Raw genomic sequence first — 20,699 nt, forward strand, 5'->3', positions numbered from 1 at the left:
ATATACCCACGATTCATCCCCAGTTATAACCCTTTTGAGAAAATCAGGATCATTATTGACTGCATTGAACATCTCCTGAGCGATGGTCATGGGATAAATCTTTTGATAAAAATTAAGCAGTCTTGGAACAAATTTCGCTGACATACGTCTCATGCCCAAAACTTCCGAAAAGATAGCATGGCATGAGCCACCCGATATGCCAACATCTTCAGGAACTTCTCTGGTGGTAATTCGGCGATTTTTCAACACCATTTGTTCCACTGCTTGAACGTTTTCATCTGTTGTTGACGTGCTGGGACGTCCAGGGCAAGGTTCGTCTTCGACATCTTCTCGGCCTTCTTGGAACAGCTTGCACCACTTATACACATTTTTCTTACTCAGAGTAGATTCAGCGTATGCAACTGTCAACATTTCAAGAGTTTTAGAGCACTAGATTCCATTTTTCACACAAAATTTAATGCAAAATCTTTGCTCCATTTTTTTCGAAAGAAGAAAATCGCCGAGCACACCAAACCCTTCTAACCTTTTACGCTTCTGCCAGAAAAATAACACGAGCTATATAGTCAAAACTGTGAACATATGATCGTGACGAGTGTACCAACACAACAAAACATTTAAAACTTGAATGTTCGTAGTCCGCGAAAATTGAAAAGTCACCTTACTTTTTGAACATACCTCGTATACGCAAGGTTCAGCTGTCGACTAAAGTGCAAGGGAAGAGCCTCGCCCTGGAGGAACAGCGTTGTTGAACATGGTAGCCTCTACGCCAGTTAAGTATGGTTCTCACCGCCTCGCTCCTCTCTTAAACACTGGACCCTTCATTTCAATTGAGAGAAAGGCAAATCTCTGCGCTGCCTGGCGCACTGTGGCCGAACCATGGCTCAAGGCGGCAAGATTCAAATCTTCAAATAATAAATTAAATCTTTGTGTCAAATCTTTTACCCATGAATCATGATTTATCATTTATACCATTATGAGTGTTAGACACATGAATGTACGATCTTATTTATTAAAGCAAGGATAAAATCATTATTTGTTTAACACAATAAATAATAAGAAATAAGCGAGTCAGTGTTTTTCCTCAGAAAATGCTATTTTCAATTTTTTTAGATTATATTTTGAAGAAGATTCAGAACTTTTGTACAACTTCTGGTTATTTTAATCATTTGCACTGGAAATAGTTATTTGTGATAAAAAAATCATTACACTTTAAAGAAGATAAAAAATTGTTGTGCAATTCGAAGTAAGAGTAACGGTTTTCACTGAAAATGTTGATAAGAATTTCAAAAAAGATCAAAATTTTTAGGACATTTTAAGGTTAATATAAATTGTAATGTGTGTTATTAATTGATAAACTTGCTTATTTTAATTTTAATTTAAAATTTTTTTATTCAAAAAATTCAAAAAATGCCTCATAATTTCGTTCGGATTGCTGTGGAAAACAAATTATAACTTTAAGTATTGTGATTGCAAGATAACTTTTCGCAGTTTATTTATACGTGCTTTTAAAAAAAAGTTAATAGCTAATCAGCCAAAAATGTTTAGATGATAATTGGACTAGATAGACCTAGAAAGCCAGGAACCCGAACGAAATTTAGGGCATTTTTCAATATTTTACCAGTATTCTTTAAACTTCAAAATACCTTGGGTTTAAACTAACCTAAGTGTGGCAAATTATAGAAAAACATTGCAGGAAAAATTTCAGAATTGTGTTTCATCAAAACTCCATTATTTCTATGTAATTTCTTTATTAATGAAAATTGTTCTTTATTAATTTTTTTAGTGTAGTTTCTAGTCAAATGATTTTGAGTGTCTAAATAATTTAAAAGTATCGACAAATGCCCCATAACTTCGTTCGGATCGTTGTGGAAAGCAAAGAATTCTGTCCTTACAAGGACTGGAAAAGCTACATCATGCGTTAAAATTACAACTTTTAGTATTGTGATTGCGTGATGACTTCTCGCACTTTATTTATACGTGCTGTAAAAAAGAAGTTAATAGCTAATCAGCCAAAAATGTTTAGATGATAATTGAACTAGATAGATCTAGAAAGCCAGGAATCCGAACGAAATTACGGATATTTTTCGATATTTTACCTTATTTTATTTTATATTAACTTCCCACGAGGCAAAACATTGGAGAAAGTCCTTACAGCTTTACGGTGTTGCGATTACGACGTATGTCCGTATCGTAAACTTATCTTTAAATATCTCTGACATATTTCAAGGAGAGAGAGATTATACTTAGTTACTTAGAACTCAGTGCACGTGCACTTAATATATTTCAATATATTATTCTATGATCATCGATAAAACAAATGTTTTTGTTTATATTTATAGAATTTCCTTATTAAAAAACGTATTAATGCTTTCATAAATGTTTATCTGTGTTCTGATAAAGAATATTAATACTCTTCAATTATAATTACAAAACTCCGTTGCTTCTTTTTAAATAAATTTTATTTGGAAAAGGCAAAACGATAGTACAATCCTTTTTTCCCGTTATTAGTTATGAAACTAGCTATTTTATTATTTTATTTAAGGAATTTAACCCTTAAAGGTCCCCTTACTTTGCAATAACGTTGAGCTCCTCATGGGGTCGTTGAAGACCCCAGCCGTAGTGATCGTCACACATTCTTCGCATGCAGTTCGGGCACCTCATGCGTGTTCGACTAGCAACAGCGGTTTCGCACATGTGGCATTTTGTCCGTGTGCCCTCTCTAATGACAGTTAATTCTGCAAGTACGGGCTCTTTCATCTTTAAAACTTTGGGTATGATTCTTTTGATCGAAGCGCGTAATGTAGGCAACTGTAATCGTCGCCGAAGGTGCGGTTCCACCAAGCCAAGCACCAAATTTTTCAGAAAAATGTTTCCATCGTCACTATCCTCGGAAAAATGTTCCTCTTCCGAATCCGACCGGGACGCTGCTACATCATTCGCATTTCGGAGGTTATAGACCCTGATACTCATTCTGAAACACAAATTATCAAATAATTATTATTAGAAATGAATTACGAAAATGTGCACAAATTTCAGAAAAATCAAATTTATTTACAATGGCTATCGAATGCGAAAAAAAGTTTTCTTTGCATTTTCTGTCAATAAATATATTAAAATCTATTATTATTGTAAAAAAGATTAAATTTACTTACTTTCAATAGAACTCCAAGTGCCAAATAGCAAAATTCACTAGTTTTATATTTTGAAATCGGCAACGATACTCAACGACTATAGATGCCAAAGAAGTGTCGCATATTTGTCGTAGTGGGGGTGTACCTCGGAAAAGTGAACGCGGAAAAGCCAGCAATTTGAAAATTTTGCTGGTGCCGATTCACACCAGAGTACGTCGAACATAGAATGAATAATATAATAATATATATCGAATATTTATACTATGTTGGCATTTTTTCATTATAGAAGCAATGCAATATCTTCAAATCAGAAATTTCTATACAATCACATACGAATGGGGCATCATGTACTTATTGCTGAAAATTATCCACCTCTAAAGAAAGAAGAAAAAATAGACTGTCAAATTTGGGACTAATCATTTTGTACGAAATCCTACATGTTTAGCCACATGAGGAATGTGCATCTTAAGGAACCATCTATAAGTTCGGCTACTGCCAGTTTGGAATGTCCTTTGTGTGCAGAACTCTTCAGAAATTTCAACATCCTTTATCAACATCTGAATGAAGTTCATAAAATTGAAGAAGTAGAATATCTGAAGTTTTCCACTCTTTTCCACATATTATATAAACAAAAGCCGTTTCTCGGCATTTACTGGCAAAAAAGGACGTTTTTCTGTTAAGATATCAAATATTACATTTTCCTTTGAGAATCTGACTACCCAGTGACGCTACTTGAACGTTTTAAAAACTGTCCTAAGTCAGACAAAATACTGCTTTAAAAATGTTTTATGTTCGTAACACGTCTTTAAAACGTCTCTGGAACATTGTATGTTTATAGAACGTTATATGGACTGACATGCTATAGGTTTCACAAATTGCCACCTCTCTACAAAAGATAGAAAGTCAGTAAAAAAAGTCGCTAAGAAGGTAACAAACTTCACTGCGAGGATAATTTTATTGCGAACAAATTTTCTATTAATGACACCATCATACATTAATTATTAATAAAGTAACAGTGAACTTTGACTTGTTATATTTTGTTAAAAAGTCATTAGAAACAAAAGCGAAAAAATCAGGCGAATTCCTTGACATTTTCTCGCAATATTTTGGTTAAAACTTCATTTCTTTGGTTGAAAATTGAACTATTTTAATGAAATTTTTTTTTAATTAATCTTTTAAACTGAAAACTTATTTATTAAGACTTTCTGGTAAGAAATATTGCATTCAGTTGCAAAGTCGCCTTTTTTGTAGAAAATTATTCTTGTTTGAAAATTCTTCTTTTCGGTAGACAATTAATTTTGTTTTTGTTGAGAATTGAATTATTTCGTTAAAACTCCTTTTTTTGTTTCAAAAGGTTTGAAAATGGTTACAAATTTGTCGATTTTTAAAATTTTTAAATGGAAAATTATGTTTTTATTTGAATATTCATTTGCCTTTATTTTTAAATTTATCCTTTATTTAGTTGACAATTTATATTTTTTGCTGAAAGTTATTTTGTTTTTCTTGAAATTAGCCGATTAAATGATTTGGTTGAATAATGTTTTTCTTTTTTATCCAAAATTATTTTTTAACTGAATATTTAACTTCTATTTTTTTTTAAATATATCTTTTACAGTTGTTTATTCTTTAAATTTAATTTTTCAACAATTATAATTGACAAAATTCAATTCTTGGAAAGGAAACATGAATAAAAACAAGTTGCTCACTTCGTGAGGCTGAGCAATACCAACAACAAATTGTGCTAGGCAGTCTGACAAGTACCTAAAAATTCTAAGACATGGCATTAGTATTCACTAATGTAAACCATTTTCGTCATGCTTGATCCTTCAAATGACGTCTGTCAAAACTTCAGCCATTTATGTTTACGCATTTACAAGTTACAGCACTGAGAAGCAACTAACCTCCGAGTTGTTTTTAATATGGAAAAATCTGAGTTTCGAGTTTTGATCAAACACTACTATCTTCGCAAGAAAACAGTGGACCAAAAACAGTGGACCAAAAACAGTGGACCAAAAACGAATCCGTGTGACAACTTCCCAGAAGAATTTGGCATTATTTTCGCGTAAGCCGACCGAGTTTTTGCACCGATTCATAATCATGGATGAACCCTGGATCCACTACTACACTCTAGAGTCAACGCAAAAGGCAAAACAGTGGGTTCCACCGGGCCAAAGTGCTCCGAAGCGTCCAAAAACGCAACAATTGGTCGGAAAGGTTATGGCCTCCGTATTTTTGGATGCACATGGCATAATATTCGTGGACTATCTTGAAAAAGGTAAAACCATAACCGGAGCATACTATTCATCATTATTGGACCGATTGAAAATCGAAATCGGCGAAAAACGACCGCATTTGATGAAGAAAAAACCGCTTTATCATCACGACAATGCGCCTGTTCATTCATGCTTAGTTGCACAAGCAGAATTGCATGAAATCGGCTTCGAGTTGGTTCCTCAGCCACCGTATTCACCAGACCTGGCCCCCAGCGACTATTACTTGTTCCCTAACCTGAAGAGATGGCTCACCGGTAAGCGTTTTTACTCAAATGAGTATGTTGAAAAATAAAACCGACTTTGGCCAAAAAAATGTCTCCGTGTTTCATTTTTCAGGGACTTATCAGACTCCCTAGTACTTTCGCTGCAACCGATCGGGAGAGGCCAGAGTGTTAAATAAATCTATGCGAGTTAGAGCTGCGTGGAAGATATAAGCAAAGATAAATAAACGCTGTCCAGCTCGAATTATTATAACTAATTCAGGTAATGAAATCCATGTCGAGTTTTAAAAAAACATGTCGGGCACAAGCAATCAGTAGCTGATCTTCTACTTAATAAAGAGGAGAGAAAAAGATTAGGCGAGCGTATCGAGACCATTTGATAGAATTATTAGTGACATTCGAAAAAGCGTTCCAGAGAAACATTTAGGAAATTTCGGTAGACTGCATGCATTAGAAATAAAAAAGATTTACACAATATAATCAGAGACTTTATCTTTCCAAGTCCAAGTGTATGGAAAATGATGCAGAGAGCACAGATCTCTGGATCAAAGCTCAGCAAGCTATGGATGATAAAGATTGCTGTGTCCTATATTCTAAGCCACAAGACGAGGAAGATCCTGAAAGAATTCTGGGCAAGTCAGATTTCGTATTAGTTGTAATGACTACATACCAAAGAGAGGTGTTACTTGAATTTGCGAATGATAAAGTTCTTCTCGATAGTACATAAGGAACAAACCAATATAATTTTCAGCTTACAACTATGCTAATAATTGATCAGTTTAGAGCCGGATATCCGATAGCCTTCTGCCTCAGTACTAGGGTTGACAGTAAGACCATGATACTACTTTTTAAGGCTATAAAAAATGTAGTTGGAGTTGTGGAACCAGATGTGTTCATGGCGAATGATGTTCCAGCATATTACAATGATTGGAGTCATGAATATTCCAAAACACAATTGATATTGCACTTGGCATGTGGACAAAAACTGGACTAAAAATACCCATTTAAAAGTTAAAAATAAAAATAGGATAGAAGAAATTTATCAGAATTGTAGGACACTCTTAGAAGAAATTGATAACAAAATTCTTTGACGCTTTACATGGTTTTCTTGACATGTGCGAATCAGATCCTGAAACTGTATATTTTGAAAGGTATTTTAGTCAGTACTATGCTGGAAATCACGGACTGTGGGCCTACTGGTTTCGCCTCGGCTTAGGGTTAAACACTCACAAGTTTCTAGAAGCTCATCACAAAAAGGTTAAGTATTATTATTTTAATGTTAATCAGAACAAGAGGGTCGATAAATTTATAGATATGCTGCTACGTTTAAGTCAAAATATGATGTGCGAAAGAATCATATGAATAATGAAAAATAAGCCAACGAAGAGAATGCAAACAATAATGAAAAGTCACAGGCGCAGCGTAAATGATATTTCAGAATTTATGGTAATGAAAGTGTCTGAGAGTCCATATTGCAAATACCTATATACGAGTAGGTCACTAATAGGATTCTATACAAGGATCCTATAAGTGACCTATATAGGATCCTATGTAAGATCACCTATACAGGTCAGTATAGAAGCCACCTATAGGAAATAAAACAGCTTCCTGCATAGGATACTATATACAATTCTATTAGTGACCTATATAGGAATATGATAAACCGGAACTGTTGCGCAGTAGTTTCCTATAGCAGATACAGCTGCGCAGTACTTATTTTTGACTATGCGATTTCCTAGTAGTAGGAACCTGTATAGGTTCTTATATGGATTCTCACCTAGGAAGAAGGACCCTATACCCTTACCATAGAATCATTTAGGATTCTATAAAGGATCCTATGCAGGAAGCTGTTTCATTTCCTATAGGTGGCATCTATACTGACCTATATAGGTAACCCTATACAGGATCCTGTATAGGTCACTTATAGGATGCTTATATAGAATCCTATTAGGGACCTTTACAGGCACTTATATGGGTATTTGCAGTAGAGATGTTTGGTGCCTTAAGGCCAGTACAGAAGGACGAGGTTCTTATACTGTACAAGTAAATCCTGAGAAAAATTGTGAGACAAACACGTGCATGCCTGTATTCAATTTTCAAATTTATGTGAAACATCAATTTCTGTGAAATCCTCCTTTTCATACTTCGATGAGCAATGTGATGCTCTTGTAACATCCATTCAATCACAAGAAGCTCATGTTAGTAATATTAACAAATTAATGTAACTAAAAAATTTGGTTGATTCTTTGTACGACGTGGCATCGCATAAATCGGAGAAAGACCAAGCCTTAATTTCTAAAAAAGTAGAGCGCATAATCACTCAAGTGTCGATGAACAAAGTTCCATCATTATTCCCAACGAAGACAGAAAACACCAAATTCACCACATAATAAAAAATTCAACTACAACGCTCATTCTATTCAATTCGAAAAAATAGACAAAACATTCAAGCCAAGACACTAAAATCAAAACCAAATGATGTACAGAAATCCGCTCTCAGAGAATGTATGTCTAATAATAAATTAAACAATCCTGCTGGTCCTACATTAAGATTTTATTCTCTAATTAACACATACGTTTACTCATTTTTACAATATTTTTCTGTTGAACTTAACACAAAATTGATAAGTACTTTTAATTATAAGAAAGAATAGTGTATTTAAGACGGATAAGCACAGGCCTCAAAATATCTTAAGACGGTCCTGAATCTGAGTGCAATAGTTGAATCGCTGCTGCGTTCCAGTGTAACATAAGATGTATCAAAAAGATAAGGGCAATTATTATTACTTTTTGATATTCAAATGAGGTTTAAAGTAAATAGTAATTACATAAATAGTTCTAAGAAGCGTTGCAACAAGTGTTGAATTCAGAAAAATTAAGAATTTGTATTCCTATGAATACGCGATTTTTCCTCCGCCTAAAAATCCTCCAACGGGAACAGAAAAAGTGAAAATCCTACTCCTCTCAATCGACTTAGTAAGATTTAACGAAAGCATATATTTAAACTATTTTTCATTACTAAAACTTTTTATAACAAATAAATGCGAAAAATCTTCAAATTAATATTTATTTATATTTTGATAATTTATTTTAAGTCATAAAAAATGCAACAAAGATATCTATGCAAATGTGTGAATTTAAATAATTTTAACTCTAGAGAGGCAGAGTGCAATTGGTGAGAATTAAAATTTCAGAATTTTTATTCCGCATGAAGGAATTAAAACAACGTATCACACATATTTTGTGAAGTTATTAGAAGAACTTAAATAAAATCAAAATATTACCATTTCTGAGGAATAAAAAATATCTCTGTGAGGTGCGTTACCGGTACAATTAGAAGGAATTGAATATATTGAAAACAAGTTCTTTTTGTGAGAATAGAAAAAATGTGTGGCGATCGCTATGGAAATAGAAGTGTATAAGTTTAGGAGGTATCTTATTCTTATTGTGGCATTTTAGACAGATGGAAAAATCGCGCATTCAAAATAATAGAATAATTTTCACTTTTGCGCTGAAATATGAAAATATTACTTTTTCTCTATTCTACGCTTATTACCGGGTAGTTCCTGATATTTTAAGATACTTTATAATATTTCAAACTACTTAAGGATATTCCACGTACTTAAAGATACTTAAAGATACTTCAGGATATTTGAAGGTAATTCAGAATAACTGAATGTACTCTCTAAATCTAAATCAGTGACCAATAAGGGCATGCTCTCCGGTGACCACGTGACCAAACTAATCCCCTGTTATGAACATTTTTTTGGTGTTCAATGTGTTCACACGGATTGAGATATCGTGTTTAAAATTTCACATATTAAATAAAAAGCACTAAAGAACGTTTTTATACATCAATTTGTTTATAATTTTCAAGAAAGTTTATTTATAAATTGATAAGATAGGCTATTACCATTCGAGTTATAACTCTTTGCAGATAATTTTTGTTTGATGCATTTCAGATTTTTTGACTTGCGTATATTGAGCACTAACACAAATTTTGAACTAAATCGTCTAAACATTTACAAAAATTAATATAAGCAATAAAATTTGCACATTCGTTGCAAATCAACAAATAATAAGTATCTGCACACACGTAACCTATCATTATTTTTGAAGCATTTTTAGCGATTTCTAGAGTAGAAAAAAAGAAACTTTGAATGTCAATAAAGTCGAGATCGCGTGACTAAGTTCGTTCATGAAATACACCTTTTTATTTGAGAAACCGACATTGCACAAGCGTGAAAAAATATATAGCACTTCCATGTGAGTTGAGGACAATTTTTCACTGAAACGTATGTGGGAATAATAAATATTGACGAAAAAAAAAACGATTTCGAACAATTAGAAGTTAAAAAACTTTCCAAGAAAGAAATGTGTGATATACCAGGAGAAAATCCCTTAAAAAGTAAAAAGTTTGGTGCGCACAAGAAGTGCTGTTTTGGAAAGTGCAAAAGTGACAGTCGGTGCAAGTCCTACTTAGAATGTAGTTATTATTTTATTAGGTTTCCAAAACCCTGTTTAATATTTCGAAAGGGTGACATTCCCGAAAGTTCATTTCAAAGGCATATGAAAAATTACACGAAATGCAGTAAAAGTGATATGTGGGTGAGGTTATGTGCACGCAGAGACAAGTACTTTTCAAGCATAATGGATGTAAACAAGGATACTTTTTTTTCCTCTAAATTTTTCAAATTCCAAGTCAAAAAATAAATTTACTGACATATTTGTCGTCTGTTACAAAAATTTCCTGTCTTCCCGCCGTCAAGCGGTCACCTTGATTTCAAAAGTACTATATAAAAATATGAATAAAAAATATTTTCATTTCTTTCAGTTTCACGTATTTATCAGAAATAATTTTTTCATTATTTTTAAATCATATTTCTTTTATTGTACGAATTTTCAGAGAAAAATGTTCAAACTAAATAAATCGCACTTGCATTTATTTCAGTCATTTGAAAGCTAGGTGAATTTCAAAACTGACAACCCACTTATAATGATAGACATCAATTCATTTTCAACTGCATTTCTTTAAAAATGCTTTATCAACCATTTTTATATTTGTTTATTATGAAAATTATTATACATAATCTGCATTCCACATACCACCTTTTTAACTGACAAATTTTTTTTTTTTTTCAACTTTTTATGCAGTAATTCAGCACCTGGCACATCATTTCCATTTACTTTTACATTAAAATTAGGTACGATAGTGTGCATTTTAGCAAAAATATGTCCCAATTGTTAAATGCCCGCTAAGTGCCATGGCGGCGCCTAAGCTTCCGCTCTTGAATAAAAAGCACTATTCTTGTGTAGAATGATTTTCATTGTTTTGGTCCTAAAAATAAAAGATAAATTTCAAATTGGAAACATACCAACACCAGCAATGTGCTAAAATGTACTCTTCGGAGTTTTCCAACCAACTTTCATAATTCTTGACTTCTAATATTTGACTTTGAATCGATCAGCTGATAACTAATGTTGACAGAGACCCATCCGGCGGGTCTGAGCGTCGGACTCGCCTTGTCTTTCGCCCACGGGCGAAATTTTATTTTTATTGGTTTTGTTAATAACTTTGAATTATTTTACACAAGTACAAAAAAATCCACAAGAATATTTTACCATTAGAAAATTTTAATTATTTTCTGAAGATTCACATTTCTCAAGATGGGACATAAAACATGGACATAGGAAACACGGGACTAGGCATACTATCTAAATTTGGGTGAGCGTGGTTGAGTTCACGGGAAGGTGGAGAATTCCATGAATGGGGAGGGCCGCCATCTCACGATGTGCCACTTGATTATGCGCACCAGCGTTTTGGGCCGGCAAACTGGGAAAGAAAATTTAAATATGTGGGCGCTGCCAAGTTTGTCGCGGGACATCAAAAGATGGCAGACCTCCCCCCTTATTGCATCAGTCCCGCAATGGCATGCCTAGTCCCGTGTTGCCTATGTCCATGACCTTAGACGGTTTTTCGAGTATCAATTTCCAAGATGTTTCTCCATTTTTAAAATCGAGGCATCTACTTTATCGACGTTAAAAGTTTATTTCCTATTCCTATAGTATTTTACTAGAAAACTTTCCTCGTAATTATGAACATTTTGATATGTACAAACGTTCCTTAGTGCTTTCTGTATAACTTTCGAAATGCTAAATACGATATCTAAATCTGTGTGGACGCAGTGAGGGCAAAAAAATGAAAATCATTCTACACAAAAATTTCATGAACGAACTTAGTCACGTCATCTCGACTTTATCGACGTTAAAAGTTTCTTTTTTCTCCGCTAGAAATCGCTAAAAATGCTCCAAAAATAATGATAGGTTACGTGTGTGCAGATACCAGCCCTATCCAGCCTGTTCCTCATGGAGAATAGATATAAGGAGACCAATCTGTAATGCATGGACTTCAACAAAAACGGTCACTTTTCTGTTTCCAGCATTACGCACACCCACGTGTGTAAAATCGCACTTACGTATAGTTCAGAATTTTCCGAGCGTGGCATGCCAACCGCACTTAAAAAAAAATATGGCCGCCTCCATTGTTTTGTTTTGACAGGTCGCTCGAACAAATGAAGAATTAATAATCAGACAAGGTTTTGTAAAATGATTGTGGAATAAAAAATTATTTGCCATGGAAGAGGTAGGTAGTATGTTTATGAAAATATCAAATTACTTTTACCAACACTATGCGTGCGACAGGTATTCGACGCGTTTGTAACAAAAACAATAAACATACAACTTTTCGACACTCTGAAAGTCTTGTAAACTATACACTTGAAACCACACTTATTGGAAACTTTCGCCTTTATACAGTGATTTTTAATTGTAACATCCTTGCCTTTATTCACAAACTATTAATTGTTCAATCATTATTTATTTACTTTTGACTCGCGTTCCCATCGGCGGCCATATTTTTTTTAAAGTGCGGTTGGCACGCCACGCTCGGGAAGTTTTGAACTATACGTAAGTGTGATCTTGCACATGTGTGTGTGCATACTTCTAGCAACAGAAAAGTGTTCATTTTCAGTTCTACTAATTTTGTCTCCTTATGTCTATTCTTCATGCTTGTCCTACTTCCCGTATCAGCAACGGCGAAACTTGGCTCTCTTAGTGATTATGGTTTCTATGTGCAAAGTTTTCTCACTAGAGCGCTTTGCACGCGGCACGCTCTACAAAAGCATTGTGCTGAACGGGTGATTCTGTAAAAAAATGCAATAAACAATGTATTTGTTTCTAAATGAGTGATAATGGTGCGTTTACGTGATTTATTGAGATTCATTTACCTAATTCTAACCATAATGTCAATGTCAAAGTGTAAATTCAATGGACACTCTTGTATTGTGCCGAACTGTAAGTCAAGTTATGGTCCACACGCAGTGTACGAAAATGAAAAAATTCACTGCTGTATAACTGCTTATATATTACAGCACACTCAGTGTCCAAAATGCTTAAATGCATTTCTGACTACGTCTCAGGCTCATGCAGATGTGACATCTTTCTCTTGTGATAAATGTCCTGAAAGTTTGAGTAGCTTGGCGAAGACAAATAAAAATTTCATACAACCAAATGGTAAGTTATACAAACTTATCACAGTTGTTAAAAATCTTTTTAACAAACATTGCCGATCTAGTAACCCTTTTCACCTAATTCTAAGCGACTTAATTTCATCCAAAACAAAATTTAATTTTCAATGCAAAGAATGTGCCAATGAAGCTGTGGAGGTATTAACACACATACTTCAATTTTATTTACAAATAAGAATGAGAACATTTGTAAGACAGGAAATGGCTAAAACTAAAAAAGTTAGCGGCTTGAAGAAAAAAGCACCCAAGCTTTGCGACAATAGCTAGACTTTAAATAAATACATGTTAAAAATATATACTATCACATTTTATAATTAATAATGAAATATTTTTTGTTATATTTTTAAAGTTATAATGAAATATATATATATATTAAAAATTTGTCTTCAGGAAAACCGCAGGATTTCACCGGGAGCGGGTGCTAATCTGAAAAATTGCACCCGCTCCCAGCGAAATCGCGGTAAAATTTCAACCAAAACCACGTCTCACGACCGTCAGATAGGTGGTTACAGTCTGTAACGGAATCAATACGACGATCCGGCAAAAGTTTCGTGCACCCTAAAAACACGGAACGATCCAAGAACTACCACCTTCTGCATTTTTCCCGCAAGTATTTTAACATATTGTTGACACACAGGGATGCTATTCAGGCTATTAACCATGTCAAGCCTCGAGTGTGCAATAGAAACAATTGTCGAGAATATAAAGTTCCAGTATATGCGGCACTTCCCATTCTCGATAATTGACTTGATTTCCCTAGGAGCGTTTAGAGCAGTAATATTAAGGTTAATGCTGCAAGAGTGACAGAGACGGTAATAAAGCACTCTTAGTGCCGCATTGTGCCTTTGGATGTAGGTCGTTCCCGCATGAGTTGGACAACTAGATAGTATGTGAGCTTAATGCTCGGGGTGTGCATGGCACGCCCTGCAGCTATCATCAAGAATGTCTTGGCTCAAAATGCGGCGACTATATGTTAAGGTGGAAATGACACCGTCTTGGCATGCCAAAATAAAACCCTCCATACCAGACTTCAATCAGGGCGATTTAAGGCAAGCAAACGTTAGCTCACACGACATTGACTGATCTTCCACATTCCTGTGGAAGATACCGTGCATCCTCTTATCGAGGAGCTGTTCACGAAAGTTTGTCTCTTGCGTTTTCTTAATTCGGGCTTTCAGGAGTGAGTACTCAAGATAGATAAGATTTGATGCATTTTGCTCACCCCTAATACTGAAGTTAAGTCCAAGTGCTGTATCCAGAATAATCCTATTGTGAAGACATTCAAGACTCAATATTCCGCGACCACCTTGACGGCGTGAGATGTACAGTCGCGGAACGTAAGACATAAGATGCATGCTTTTGTTCATGTGCATAACCTTTCTGGTCCCAAAATCAAGAAATCTGAGCTCTTTCTTCCATAGAATTACTCCAAATGAATAGAGTACTACCGGGACGGCAAGCATGTTCGTTGGAGGTACTTTGTTCCTCGCCGACAGTTCAGAAGACCAAATTTGCCGGATGAGACGTTTGTATCTGCTTCGGAGAGTATCCTTTATAGATGTAACATCCCGAATGCGGCTTCGTGGTACGCCCAGGTATGTATAAGTCTCTCCAGCGCAAAGGTGCCGTATAGCGCTTCTATCAACGAGCTCAGGATCTTCAGGGATGCCATTAAGATTTCCTCGCTTCAAATAAACCTTGGCACATTTGTCCAACCCAAATTCCATTCCAATTTCCTTAGTATATCATTCGACAATCTCTAGAGCTAGATGTCGTTGCTCTTTGTTTTTAGCATAGATCTGAAGATCGTCCATGTAAAATACATGAGTGACCTTGTACTTTCGATCTGCATGTTTGTCGCACAAGTAACCGTCGGAATGGCGAAGTGCTAGAGATAGTGGCAATAATGTAAGGCAAAAGAGGAGTGGGCTAATGGTGTCGGCCTGAAAGACACCTTTCTGAAAGGTGGCCTTGTTAGTTGTCATACGATTTTTTTTCTGATAAGATAGTGAATCTCGTTTTCCAAAGCGGAACTCCGAACTCCGAACTAGTAAATTCTCTGGCGGGAAGATTCAAATGGCTTTAAAATGAAATTGATTATGAATGTATAGAATCAATAAATATTAAGTAATTATTATTATTACACGAATTCTAAGAATACTATAATTTTATTGCGGATGAGGAATTATGTATGTGAGTATTCTATCCAATTTTAACTACATTAAGATTTTCATCAAAGCTAAGGGAAGGTTGGGAAATGGCCGAGTTGCGATGCTTACTAATTTCTTTTTCTTTCCCCTTTCAGGACGACTGATTAACGAACTGATTAACGTTGACAAACTTTGCATGGAGGTGGTTATACCATTGAGCAGGTGCGAAGCGGTCCCGTCCTCTCAATGCGAGGTAAGGGGAGTAAATTCAGTAAATTCAGCGCGAAGTTCGAGTCAAGTTTTGAACGTTTGGGATCGTGAAGTAGACTTTGTTAGTTACAATGGCGCTAACGAGAGTGATCTAGTTATTCTTCAAATTAATATGGCGCCATCTAAAGTAGTTAATCATGAAATACGCGACTTGTACACTTCATGAGGCACTGATATAGTTCTTATGCAGGAGCCTTCTACTTCTAGAAACAGACTGACGGGGTTAGGAGTAACAGCCAGACAGTTTACTGCACTGGGATGTGAGAATCCGCAAGCAGCAATCGTGGCACATAACGGTCGGGTAAGTGTCACAAGGCTCTCACGTCTATGCAATCAACATTGCGTTTGTGTTGAAGTGCAAAGCCCAGCTGTTGCCTTCTGCGCTGTTTCGTGCTACTTTCAGTACGCGTACCAGCCGGAACAGCACCTCGATTTTCTGAACGGTAGATGCAAGCAGGCGCTTGTATCACGAGTGTTTCCGTAATTATCGACGGGAGATAAGAAGAACCCCTTTCTGTAGTTGGAAGGGATTTTTTGAGAAAGAGGGAAATAAGAATAAGTGGGGTGTAGTGTACAAAATACAATCAGAAAAGCTCAAAGTGCAGAGTGTTCCAACCTCAATTGACTTAAAGGACGGATCAATGGCAATTAGTACACAGGAAATAGCTGAAATTTTTATTGATGTTTTTGTACCAAGTGACGATCAGCATGCTACTGAGGGTGTTATTGAGATTGGCGAGAATGAGCAGGCTGCTCTAGTTGATGAACCCGAGTTCACGCTCGAGGAGTCTGTGGCAATTCTAAAACGCCTACCCAACAATAAGTCACCGGGTGCTGATCTCATTGAAGTAAGGGTTCTAAAATGGACGTGGCCGATAATAGGGGAGAGTATATTCGTTTGGTAAATGCATGCATGAAATTTAGTCTGTTTCCGCTCGCCTGGAAGGAGGGCCTAATAAGGGTCCTCCTAAAGGGAAAGGAGAGGGATCCTGTTGACGTTAAGTCCTACCGCCCGGTTTGTCTCCTCTCGGTTCTCGGTAAGCTGTTCGAGCGCTTGCTTCTCGGAAGAATGAGGGAAAACGTGTTGAGACCTAAGAACTTCTCGGACTGGCAGGTCGGCTTTATGAAGAATCGCTCGGCGGAGGATGCGCTTGTACACCTCCGTCGAATCGTGGAAGAACAACAGCATGAGAAGTATGTCTTGGGAATTTTGTTTGATATCTCGGGGGCATTTGATAATGTTAGATGGCCATTGATACTCCAGGGTCTGAGAGAAAGAGGATGCCCCGTGAATGTCTTCGGAATGCTCAAGAGCTACTTTGTGGATAAGCGCATGACAATCTCATGGGATGGCGGTGCTTGGAACATCACCTTCAACATGCTTCTTCAGATTCTGGAGGAAAAATACGGGAAGATATTCGCTGCATATTCAGATGATCTGTCGGCTACGGTAACGGGAAATACAATCGCGGAAGTACAAACTAAGGGTCAAGATATCGTTAACACAATACACAAATGGTGTACGGAAGCGGAGCTCGAGCTGTCTAAGACGAAACCCGAGATGACGTACTTTAAATACGGTTCGCGGCAAAAGACGGCTAATCGATTAAAACAAAGCGTTATCCATCAGATAATAACAAAGTTAAAGCTCCGGTTATTAAATTGGCAGGAACATCTCTCAAATTGAAAGAAACAGTGAAGCTTCTTGGAGTGTACATAGATCGCGGAATGAAAGTAAGGGAACACGCGAGATATCTGAGTGCCAAAATAGGTCGATTGTTCGGCAGCCTTCGTAAAGTCGCGAGTAATAAGTGGAGAATACTCTGTAACATCTTCCGTCATGTCTACCAGGGGCTGTTTGTCCCGATTTATTCTTATGCAGCAGCGGGATGGCTGTCCCTGGCGGATGAGAGGGTTCTCCAAACGCTTGGCTCCGTGTAGCGACGCGTGCTCCTCGGCGTGGCTCGTGCACACAGCACTGTCTCGGCTGCGGCGCTTTGTGTCGTGTCCGAACTCATGCCGGTAAGATATCAACTCCAGAAACGAGCTTCCCTATACAGTCTCAGGAAAGGAGAGGATATTGAGATTGGAAGACTTACAGTGGCTCGGAATGAAATAGATAACGAAACAAGACGAAGAATAAGATGGGAAGCATGTCGCTTGTGGCAGACTGAATGGGAACAGTCGGAGAAGGGTAGAACTACATTCGCCTATTTTCCGACTATCCCTGAAATGACAATTTTAACGCGAAACTTGAGAGTTTCAAAAGGGTCGATAACGCAGAATGCACGTTCGGGCTAATTGAATGCATGCAGCACGTGCTGCTTGAATGTGATCGGTTTGCGGTTGAGAGAACAGAGCTGTTCTCGGGCCAAGAGGGAGTCGAAGTGGTATGGCCAGCTGTTGCTCCACGACTAGTGGAGGAACAGATGTTCGGTCCCTTCTCCTCCTTCGCAAACAAAGTTCTCTCGCTCAAGGAGGCAGATAATGCGGAAAATTAATGTTTACGCGACCAACTCAGCATTCAGGAATCGGAGGCTGAATGTAACGGAAAGCCGCGGTTAATTCCAACTGCGTGTAACGGTCTTAGAGTAAGTACGACAGCAACTCTATCCTACCTATCCAAATCCTGGTCCTTCTCAATCTCAATAATAAAACTTTTCTTTCAGCATCTGACCAGTGAGATACTGGTAGGGGTAGAACGTGAGGCGCCCCAACCGAAACCAGTTTAAGGTTGACAGAGGAGTCTGTCTAACACTGGAAGTGGCGCCATGTGCCACGAAACCGTGCAAGGCCGCTCTTGGACTCATCCAAAACTCGTTGTGTTTCCAAACTGAGGATTCACAAGGGAGGATGGTAATTGTGAGTCGTGGAGTTACGTTGTGACTCCGCCATAGAGGGCGGTCTTGATACGGAGCACCTGACCAGTGAGATACTGGGAGAGGAACATGAGAATGCTCTTCGAAACTAGGGTGAAGTGTCTCCTTGTCCTTTTCTGGACAGGGAGAGACTAGGAGTAGGTCCTCCACGAGGTCCCTCCTTGTAACACTTTCACGTCCATTCGTGTACCTGCAAGTGGCTAATCTACTCCCCTCTAACAAGGCACCTTGGTCTTCTTAGCTCGGACTGATTCTGCATTTAAGCCGTTCGGCTTCTTTGTGAAATTTGCGAGCAGTTTTTCTGAGCTCAGAGGAACTTGTCAGTTAGGCGAAGCTAGATGGTAGATGTAAAAGGGCTTAGAGAGTTTGGCGATATACCACTTTAGTGGGTAAAAGCCGCAGGTCCCTCATGGTTTGACCTGATAACTCACATTCATAATGTCCCTATCTACTAAGGAACGAAGCTCTTCCAGCCTTATATTGGACTCTAACATAACATAACGATGCAATGTAGGTATGGTCTAAATAAATTAATACTTGTTACCGTATGTTTAGAACAAGTGTACGTTTTCTTGTGCTGAGAACATTTATTCTTAGATTGATAATATAGCACATTTTAATATTTTGAAACCCAAGAGACCCAAGTGCCCCTGAGGCTCAAGACTCCACGACCCAAATGCCTGAAGAGCCAAACGTGCCAAAACCTGAGTGCCCCAAGACCCATATGCTCCTGGACCCAAATGACATAAGACCCAAGTGGCCCAAGACCCAAGTGATCCAAAACCCATGTGCTCTAAGACCAATGTGCCCCAAGGCCCAAAAGACATTTGTATTCCATTTATTGGCGATATACATTTTCACACCTCCACTTGTCTCTAATATATTAGATAATACATTTTTTATCTTGTTCTGCACAATTAATATAATTCTGCCACCATTATTACATAAAATGCTAATATTGGATATCCAGTGCTATATAATATTTGTCCAAAATAAAACAAATTTACTTCATTTTTTGCATCCCAATAATATTGTCAAGAGAATTGCAAGTCTTATTGAAAATACAATAATCGAATATATATTTCTGGATGAAAAAATTTGTTTGAAAATATGCATAGTATTTGAAAAAAACATAAAAAAGTTCTGAAAAATCGAATTTTTTATTAATAAAAAAAATAATAAAAATAAATGTTGATATAAATCGTTGTTGAATTGAATCCTGCAAAGTTTGTTTCAAAAATGTTATCATGTAGGTACGAAGAAAATTTAGGCAGAACATTTTTTTCTTTCAAAGAACGCTTGTTTTTTAATGTATTTTTTAATGCAATTTTTATAAAATTATTATTCAAGTGCCGGAGATTTCATTTTTTGGGATTTTTCATTCATCCCTTTCGGAATTTTTATCAGTGGTCCCATATTTTTATACCTCCTCTTAAAATTATGTAATTTTTCAAAATAAAAAATGAACATTTGAAAACATTTCAAAATCATCAAAAGTAACTATTCTCTTTTAAATTATTTCAAATCTTTTTAAATTATTTTAAAAATTTTTCGGAACTTTTAAATGTCTTTTAGACTGATTCCCATTTGTCCTAATATTGTTGTGAAATCCTGCAGACAAAATTGTTTTAAGAGCTTCCAGATTTTTTCTAATATTGTAAATCTTTTGAAATGTTTTGAAATATTTTTAAACATTCTCTTTGAGTTATGTACTTTTTCAAAATAAAAAATCATTTTAAATCTACCCAGAAATTTTTATTGTTTTCCTAGTATTTCAAAATTCTTGAGGAGCTCCAAATTTTGTTCCTTTCTTTGTAACATTCAGAAACCACCAGCTTATTTGATTTTTTTCTAAATTAATGCTTATTTAACTGTTCTTTAAGAATCAAAATGAAATAATTTAACCTTCGAAATACAGATAAAAGAATTAAACAATTATAATCGTAACATTCCAAGTTTAAATTTGTCACTCTGAAATTGTGACAATTCATTTTCAAATTGTTTACTATTGAAACCATATAGATTAAAAATGGAATATTTTATACTGAAATAATACTTCGAAAAGATTCTGAAATTGAATAAAGGCGTTCATTTAAGAAGCCATTAATTCGAACTTTACACTTGTGTCACTACTAAGGCTTTGCAATTAAATTAGTTCAAATTTTAATGTTAAAATATGTAAATTATAT

At 36.2% G+C, this 20,699-nt stretch overlaps 1 pseudogene; it reads right to left on the reverse strand.

The window, feature by feature from the left end:
• Nucleotides 1-585: 585 nt before the first annotated feature.
• LOC117174022 lies at nucleotides 586-778 on the reverse strand (annotated as a pseudogene).
• Between the last annotated feature and the right edge of the window lie 19,921 nt (nucleotides 779-20,699).

This window comes from Belonocnema kinseyi, chromosome 5 (genome assembly GCF_010883055.1).
Source record: "Belonocnema kinseyi isolate 2016_QV_RU_SX_M_011 chromosome 5, B_treatae_v1, whole genome shotgun sequence".
NCBI lineage: Eukaryota > Metazoa > Arthropoda > Insecta > Hymenoptera > Cynipidae > Belonocnema > Belonocnema kinseyi.